We start from the raw sequence: 10,088 nt of genomic DNA, 5'->3' as shown, positions 1-10,088 counted from the left end.
CTTGTGATTATCAAGTTCTTTTTGTTGTATCATTAATAACAAAACTATTATGTATTTTCCAAGTCTTATTTCATTAACATATTTAAAATATAATACACCCTTGAACACATATGCACGCATGTGTGTGGACAAAAATACACCCCTAGATAATTAGTTAAAGTTATTATAAAATAAATACTTTCATTTCTTTGAAACTAATTTAAAGTAATTATAAAAATAGTGCTATTCTACAAAATAAGTAAAACTATAAATGGTGAAGAACTTCATTCCAAGAAAGAAAATCCCTATTGTACATTCTATAGATGAGGATTTGCAAATTATTTTGGGAAAAATGGCTAAGTGATTTGTAATAAAAAAAAAACATAACAAATCATCTCCTAGAAACATAAGCCAACCAAAACCCACTAGGGATAAGAAAAGAAAAGAAAAATCAAAAAATATACAATGACAAGGAATGATAGTGTACTACATACCAATTTATAGAATCGAAAGGGCTGGTAATAGGAGAAATAAAAAAAAATTGTGAAGAGAACATTCACCCTTGGAATACTACACCATACTAGGATACATGGTGAAAAATCAATCACTAGATTGTAAAATGACAAAATTTATTAATATTTGACCCTCCAAGAAATGACAGAGAAAGAAACATGCATCCACATATAAGGGAACAAGGGTTTAGAAAGCCTTAATATACTCCCCTTGAATAATTATGGATGGAAGAAGAAGATGGGAGGTGCTTGGATAGAGAGAAATGTTATAAAGGGACCAAACCCAAGTGTAGAAATAGGTGACAAAAAAGGTAATCCTAATAAATCACATCATTAGGATAATAGAAAGGAGAAAGAAAATTGTGATAGAAAATGAAATAAAAAGGGAAGAATTCTAGATACACTAGTAAAATTTGACTCATTTTTCAATGAAAATTGGTCAAATTTTTTACCCATGTCAATCTAATTTTTGATCAATTGGTTTGTCGGTATTTTTGTCATCAAAATTTTGACCAAAGCTTGTATTGGTTGAAATGTCAAAAAAAATTTGGTTGAAATTGAACTATTTTGTCATTGCATCCTAGTGAACGCATTGGTCAAAATTGCAACCAAAATTGGTCAAAAGTCTCACTAGTGTTGGTCAATGCACTGGTCAAAATGTTAACAAATTTTTGGTCAAAATTGCCATCAAGATTGGTCGAAAGTTCCACCAGTGTTTGTCGATGCATTGGCCAAAATGTCAACAATTTTTTGTGGAATTTTCCACCAAGATTGGTTGAAAGTTTGACCAATGTTGGTCAATGCATTGGTGGAAATTTCAATGGACTTGTGTTATTTAAAAAAAAATTCACTACCTCACAATTGCCACACATGAAATGTTTGGTAGTTTTGAAGCAATGAAAAGGAAAAAATATTTGTCTTGCAGCCAATGATTTTATGCCATCACAAATTCATGACTTCATTCCTTCCTTGATCGTGTAGATCTACAAAGCTGCAAAGACAACCATTGATCAATCTATTGCAACTACTTATTGTGTCTTTCCACTGACTATTGCAAAATGACAATAAACACTAGACTAACTACCATAGAACCATCGTGACTTAGGTTCTTAACTTAGGAAATAACCCTACAATGGTACAAACAATGACTATATAGCTATGCATTCTTAATGACCAGGGTTTGCACTTAATTCTTTGTGATAGTGTGAACAATGCATTCTACATCATCACCATCTTGACCCCAGGTTAACCTTGATCACTTGTGATGTTGCAAAATAGATTCTATTATCACTTAGGTTTGCACCCTTGTCCAAGGCCTATGCACGAGGACAACCTAGTGAAACATGGAAACAACCTCCAAGCTGTGGGACTTGAACTGCGATGTTGAGTCTCCAGAGAAGGTTGGCTTCCTCTTACTATCAAGGCACACCTAACTGCTCTTAGAGAGAAAAGAGAGAAGGAGAGCATGAAAGCAAATCTACCTAGTTCTAATCTAAGGAGGTGATCCACCAAAATAGAGTGTTCAGACTCATTTCTGCCCATATATGCACTACAAAACCAAGATAACATTCAAAAGACATATGCAACCAGACTTATGTCAATCAACAACCACATATAGATTAGGAAACCAAACTGAATAACACAAGGAAAAGGATTTCACTTATATATTATCCGATAGGTCAAAAATAGATACAGTATGCAAGCCACAAATATCAACACTACACCAATGAGAGGCAAGACGGATGCACATACACATTGATGGCTGAAGGAGATGATACAGAATGTTATACAGCTTAGAGGCAAAGGGAATTTTACACTACAAATCTGCAAGTAGTAGCAGAGAAATTAGAAAGGAGTCCCCTTACAAAAACTACAAAATCTGCCTTTATAGTTTAGGCATAACTGAGATCTTTTGCTGCTGAAGTGACCCTATAGCTACCTGCCATTAAGTCCTACGGAGGAAAATCATGGAAATCTAAAGAAAATTTGATCTTTGTTGCAACAAGTGTTCTGAGAGGACTGAAAACTGTGCCATCGATGTTCTGACTGGGTAGATGGATCGACTGAGACAGTGAAGTGTCTCCCTATATTTCACATTCATTTCTGGCAGGTTGAGATTGATCATGAAGATTAGATCGGACAACAAAATCGATCACCTTTGCTTTTTAGGTTCATGAATCAGCGAGGGCAAAAAGTCAACCTAATTTCACAAACCAACTGGGCCACATGGGCCAATCGCTTCTCTTCATTCTGCCACCTGGGAAGTCCTCTATGGTTTACCTCCTTTTATTGAACTAACCGCGCTACCCTTCCAATTGTTATCATTAACTGTAACGATCACACTAACCGCTAGCCACTAACTGCCAACCTTGGCCGAGCTAGTGAAACACGTGTCAACAAGGCGTTGTGTCGCCATGGTATCCACCGTGTAGCTTCTAATGGCAAGATAGCACCAACCATCGATCTGCCTTAAATCTGATGATCATGGAGACTTGTCGTACCACTATACTATTTTTTACCCCAGACCCATCATACCTAGTGACACCTTAGCAATCACACCACACTCGAATAACACCTGGCAATACTTGACAAACATACCTTGGTGAGACCTGGCCCCATTGATCCACGTGGTGAAAGGGCGCTATGTCGCTATGGTAAAGATCGCGCAACTTCACCATAGCGAGATGGTACCATCCGTCCATCTGAACTGATCTGGCAGTTACAAGTGACCCAAACCCTTTACTGTGTTGGCTACATGAAAATATGGTCCCACCAGGACACGTGGTGCCCAGGCGCTATGTCACTGTTGATATCTTTTGAGCAGTTCCTCATAGCGCAATGGCACCCATCATAGATCAATCTCAATCTAACAATCAGAACTACCTCATACTCTGCACATCTCCTAAAAATCGCTGGGCCCATGAACCACATATGCTCTGACTCATACACTTGGCACCTCCCTATTGGCCTTCAACCTAGCAAACCCAAGACTTTGACCCCACAGAGTGGCCACATGTCAACTAAGTGCCATGTTGCTATGAGGAAATCGAGGCCAAATCCCCATAGTGTCATAGCGCCCAACTGTAATAATTCCTTCCTTTGCAGGCGTGTTCCATTTTGATTGGCTAGCATGGCATGGAACTTCAACTGAGATGACAAGGTACTAGCTCGGACCCATCCACTTGCCTGAAGTCTCATCGTGGTGACTTTTTCGTTCGGGTGCTATGTCGCTATCGAAAAACTCGAGAGTTTTTCGATGGCGACATGGCGCCCCACCGACATTTTTGACTTCCTAGCTCGCTTCCGTTGGTCCACCCGTGAATATTTTTCGTTGCCGCAAACCTCGCTCGCCGAACACTGGGACTCACTATAGAAATACCCTCCGGCTGGCCAGGTGCTATGTCGCTATCAGAAAACTCGTGAGTTTTTTGATGGCAACATAGCGCCTTGCCGCCTTTTGAACTTTTTGGCCCGAAAAAACATGTTCGCCCGGATGTGGACCCACCATTGCAACGTGTCATCAGGGTGCAATGTCACTAACATAGATCTCATGCAGCTTCTCCATAGCACGATGGCGCCTGCCCTTGATCTCTGCAGATCTGATGATGGAGAACTTGCGGGCTGTAGAAACCATGTTATAAGGCTTAGGCATTAAAATAATATTAACTTTAGGAATTAGCCATTGGATGGGTTGGACGTTTTAAAAATTGAATCTTGGCGAGGCAAACAAATGATAACATTTCGAGCGACTCACAGGGGACACAAGCCTGCTATGTGTATGACCAGTGGCCTCATGTATCCATTGGGCTATGGAGTCAAAAAATGGGTCTGTGCATACTGTGAAACCCTAACCCTTCTGTGAGAGATCAAAACATGAAATCTTGAAAAAATTGCAACTGCAACTAGAAACAAAAACAAAACTTCCTTTGCAACCTGAGACACCTCAAAATTCGCTACCTCACAGGGAGACGGCTGTGCCCACACACTTCTTGAAAAGCAGGAAACAACAAAAAAGAAACTGAACTACTTATGTACATGGGTTCCCAAATTTTTAGAAACAAGGCTTTAGATAGATCCCATTAACTGGAATGGGCAAAATTTCACCATTTGGCCTGCTCAACTGAAATGTATTAGTCTATTTGCAACTGGCAATCAGATAGGGGCCACTCCATAGTGCGTCAAATTTGGAATGTCTTCTTGGTTTTGCCCTATCTACATCCCACTTTAGAACTAAATCTCCTTCTCTAAAGGTTCTGACCCTAGTTTTCTTATCAAAACTCCTTTTCATCTACTGCTGATGTATCTCTAGGGTTTGCATAGCCTTATTTCTCTTTTCTTCTAGCTCAATCAGCTCTGCCATTCTTACTGACATGGCATTATCTTCAATCAATTCCAGCTGATGAGCCAATTCCAAGGATGGGAATTCCAATGAAATTGGGAGTCTGACCTCCCTACCATATACCAACACAAAAGATGAATTCCCAACAGATCTCTTGGGTGTTATCCTATCAGCCCACAGAGCAGTTCTTAATTTCTTATGCCAGACCCTCTGATTGTCTTCTATTGTCCTCTTCATGATTCTAATCAGATTCTTGTTGGAAGACTCAGCCAAACCATTACCCTGGGGATATAATTTGATGATGTACTCAGGTAGATATTGTGATTCATTGCCCATGCACAAATCTGGGTTCCAACAAAAGACTTAGCATTGTCCGAGATGATAGTAGAAGGAGCACCAAACCTAGATACAATTCCATCAAGGAATTCAACAACTGATGGTTCTGTGGCATCCTTCAAGGCAACTGCCTCTATCCACCTAGTGAAATAATCAGTAGCAATCAAAATCCATTTATGACCTACACTAGATGGAGGATTAATGGGGCCTATAAAATCCAAATCCCACTGGGTAAAGGGCTGATCCACCTAAATAGGATGAAGGGGGAGAGCTGCAAGCCTCTGTTTGCCTGAAAAGAAAGCACACTTCTCACATTTTCTCGCATATCCATAACAATCATGGAACAAAGTTGGCCAATAATAACCAGCCTTCATGATCTTCATGGCAGTTGTTCTTGCAGAGAAATGGCCACCATCAGGGCCATCATGAAGTTCCTTAATCATCTTCTTAGCCTGATCCACTTCAATGCATCTCAACAGGGTCCCATTAAAATCCTTCCTAAATAGGATACCATCAATCACAACATAGGGAATGGACTGCAGTCTATATTGTCTCCTTTTAGTTCTGTCTAATCCCTGAGGGTATCCATTCCCTGATAAGAAGTTCTTCATGTCATTTATCCAGCTCCTTGGGCCATTAACGTTTCTTAACTCTTGTTGCTCTATTATTACCATAGCAACCTCTTCATCTGAATCTTGGGCTGATAACATTTCTTTGCACAACCCTTTCCCTCTTACCAGCTTGGTAATCTGAATATCAACATCATATTCCATTACCCTAGTGATCCATCCAACTCTCTTTTCACTGATATCCTTGCTTAATAGGAAGTCTTTTACACTGGCATGGGGCACCAACAAATGGATCCTATTGTGGGATAAGAGGTGCTTGAATTTCTTCAAGGCTCTGATGACCGCAAGGGCCTGCTTCTCAACAAAGTTGTACTTATCTTCATATTCCTTGAGCCCTTCACTAAAGAAGGCTATGGGCTGCTCCTCATCGTTTTCATTTGTTTGAGTCAAGACAGCAGAGATACTTGACTCACCACCCAGAGTGTAGAGGATGAAATCTTTTTCAAAATTTGGGTTCATGAGAGTAGGAGTTGAGGCTATGGCTATCTTGATCTCTTCAAAACTCTCCTTCCCTTCCTTGGTCCATGAGAAGACCATACCTTTCTTAAGCATAGCTGTAAGAGGTTTCACCATGGTAGCAAGATTAGGAATAAACCTTCTTACAAAATTTATTCTACCAAGGAAACTTTGCAGCCCCTTCTTGTGTTTAGGAATAGGAAGGGCAAGTATTTCCTTTGTTCTTTCCAGATCAATGGTCAGCCCATCCTTAGATACAATGTGTCCCAATAATTTTCCTTGGCTTGTAGCAAAGACACACTTGGCTGGGTTGAGGGATACCCCAAACTCTCTACATCTTAGAAATACCTGTCTTAGATGATCAAAATGATCTTCTACATTTTTTGAATATATAGTTATATCATCAAGGTATACTAATACAAATTTGTCAATTAATTTTTTAAAGGCCATCTCCATTGCCTTTTGAAATGTGGCACCTGCATTTGTTAGTCCAAATGGCATCTTGCAATAACCATAGGTGCCCCATTTAGTAGTAAATGTTGTTTTATGTCTGTCAGATTCTTTAACCAACACTTGGTTATAACCAGAAAACCCATCAAGAAAAGAGAATCTCCTTGACCCATTGACTCTGGACAGAATTTTCTCCATGGAAGGGAGAGGATGGTGATATTTAAGAGAAGCCTAATTAAGATCCCTAAAGTCCACACACAATCTGATTTCTCCATTTTTCTTCCTTACAGGGACAAGGTTAGCTACCCATGATGAGTGTTTGATAGGAAATATTATATTATCCTCTATCAACTTGGATAGTTCTTTTCTCATTAGAGGTTCAATCTTAGGATTCACTGGCCTCTATTTTTGCCTTAGTAGTTTGGCCCTATCAATTAAATCTATGGTATGCTGAAACAAACTAGGGTCAAACCCTTTTAAATCATCATATGTCCAAGCAAATATATCATTAAATTCTTGACATAACTGAATGAAGTTTTCTTGCTTAGTTTCAGAACATACCTTCCCCATATTCAGAGATTTTCCATCAGCAATTGTAACTGGGGCATGATCATCCTTTTCTGCAGCTAGATTCATTCCTTTGCCTCTTGTTTTATCATCAGGATTAAAGACACTCTCCAAGGTAATGAGACCCTTGGGCAACTTGTTAAAACTAAGATGAATGATCTGATCACCATACTGATCTTGCAGTCTTGACTGGTTTCTATCTGAGAATTTTGCCTCATTCTACAAGAAACTCACAATTTTCTCATTAGAATAAAACACCTACCAATGAGTGTTGTTGTTAGGGATGGAAAGGCTCACTACCACCTTTATTTGTTGCTTCTTTTCTTCCTCAAGATTCCCTGGTACATCATAAGCTGCACCCACTACTGCAAGTCTATCAGCATGTCTATTTTCTTTCCTAGGAATGCTTTGAATATTAAATGCATTGAAGCCCTCAAGCAAATCCTAGACTCTGTGTTTGTAAGACTTGAGCAGGCCATTTTTGGTGATATTCTGTTTTCTCACTTGGTTAACTACCAACTCACTATCCCCATATACTCTCAAGGCTTGAATTCCTCTCTTTTGGGCAAGTAAGAGACCTTGAATCAAAGATTCATACTCGGCCACATTATTGGTGCAACTGAATTGGAGCTTAAAGGAGAAGTAGTATCTTATTTGTGCAGGAGAGATCAACATAACACCAGCCCCTGATCCATTTCTATTCCTTAAGCCATCAAAGTACATACTCCATGTTCCACTTATATCATCATTAGTCCTGATTAGATCAAGAACTTGAGCATCTTTCTCTATTATGCAATATGTACTAAGACCTGTCTCAAGAGTCTCTGACATAGGCTCAAACTAATATGTACTAGTCCATTCATCCAAGAAGAAATCAGGAATCTCTACTATGGAAGTGGCACGCTCATTTACTATGTCATTTTCATCCATCTCTAGAATAGGGCAATTCATGTTGATGGGATTGGGGTTGTAAGATTCAGTGTGATGAAGGGCTTGAGGTTCTGCTCTAATTGAGGCATTGGCTCCATATCTGGTCTTAAATGACATATATGACCAATCAGCAGATATGAATCCACCAATTTGAGTAGTGAAGTCTCTTGAAAGATAGATAGCAAAATAGGGCTTGACTTCAGCAACAGATATGTCTTGAATCACAGTGCAACTAGGGCATGCATGTAGGGCCATCTCCACATTCCTAAGGATACCTATAGTTTTGATAGTACTACCATCTAATTGTAACACATCCCTAACAATGGGCTCATATTTCATTCCTAAAGCATCAACAACACACCTAGGCATTACTGAGCTACTAGCCCCTAAATCTATCATGCAATTGTGGACTAATTTGCCCCCTATAATCAGAGAAACATAGAATGGAGGAGGTCTAACCTTTTTATTTGTCTCCACATCCCCTGTTGGTTGTACTAGACTTATGGAACTCTCCATGATAGATGGCTGATCCTTGGGTTCAATCTTCTCCAACTCTTGATGCAGCATCCTCTTCTATATTGGTATGGTAGCAATAGCATCCCACATGGAGATATTCACATTGGTCTTCTTCAATTGCTCTACCACACTGAATGGTGTATTGGGAACTTTGGTAGAAACTTTGGGAGCTACACTTATAAGAGGTTGAGATGGGGCAACATAAGGATCACTTGCATCTTTCTTTCTAGGATCTTGCTTTTTCTGTTGTGAAGTACTTGTTGGTTCATTTGCTGCATGTATATGAGGTGTAGCACTTGAAGTTGAGGCCTTCTTAGGAGAAGGAGGGGCAGCATGTTCCATAGCTCTCCTCTTACTTCTTGTGTTATGAGCAACGAAATTTTAGTTTACATTACAATGCTCCCCAATCTAATGATTCATGAAAGAGCAATCATCATGTCCTTGAATATATGAGGCCTCCTTGGGATGATCCTCCTTGTATGATTTCTTTGCTACAAGTTCTTGGTCAGTCAAGGCCAAATAAGATTCTACCTTCTGGCACATGCAATAGGTATAAGAATAGTTGCAGGAAGGACAGAAATCTTGATCTTAGGCCAAGTTATTGTGAGGGACTATAGCTCTGTTCTGATTTGAGCTTGAAGCAGAAGCATGACTATGTTGCCTACCCTGATCAAAAGAGCTATTCCACTGGTTAGGAGGCCTACCACCATTTGGAGCTTGATATTGCAATTGGGGAGGCTTGCCACCTTGAGCTTGCTGCCTTTCCAAGGCCACCACTTTGTTACTCATTTTTTGTATTATAGAAAAACTATCCTCTAATCTCTTCCCTTGGTCCTTCAACTCCCTCCCCTGTTCTTGCAATTTTTTATCCAGGGTCTTCTCTCTTTTATCTGTATTCAGCACTAGACCTTGGAGCATCTCTTTGAGTTCATCTATCCCATTTGAGGATGTGGAAGCTTGAGGTACTGGAGGAAGGGCTTCTGATGTAGAAGTCGTAGGAAGAGGGGCTATTGCTAGTTGGTGGTTGGGAACATCAAGAAAGAAAGGCATAGCGGGCCTTGGAGCCAACTTTCCTCCTTGTATCAGGATGTTCTCAGCTTTTATGGCTATCTCATAAGCATTAGGCAAGGTATCTCCTCCCATAGTTTGGATTGTAGTGGCAATATCACTGTTGAAGGCTCTAAGGTAATGCAAGAAGGCATTACCAGGGGTAGGTTTCACTGTATTAGGTATTCTATCCCATGTCTTTTGAAATCTATAATTAAAATCAGTCATACATTCATGGGGGGGCCTTTTTATATTAGTTAGCTACTCCAAAAGTGACAGATGGTCACTTCTATCCTCAAAATGTTTGCATAACCCTACTCCTAGTCC

The sequence above is a fragment of the Cupressus sempervirens genome, chromosome 7 (genome assembly GCF_028749045.1).
Source record: "Cupressus sempervirens isolate cs-2001-9-10 chromosome 7, ASM2874904v1, whole genome shotgun sequence".
Lineage (NCBI taxonomy): Eukaryota > Viridiplantae > Streptophyta > Pinopsida > Cupressales > Cupressaceae > Cupressus > Cupressus sempervirens.
The sequence above is the reverse complement of the archived record's forward strand: the minus strand, read 5'-3'. Positions refer to the sequence as shown.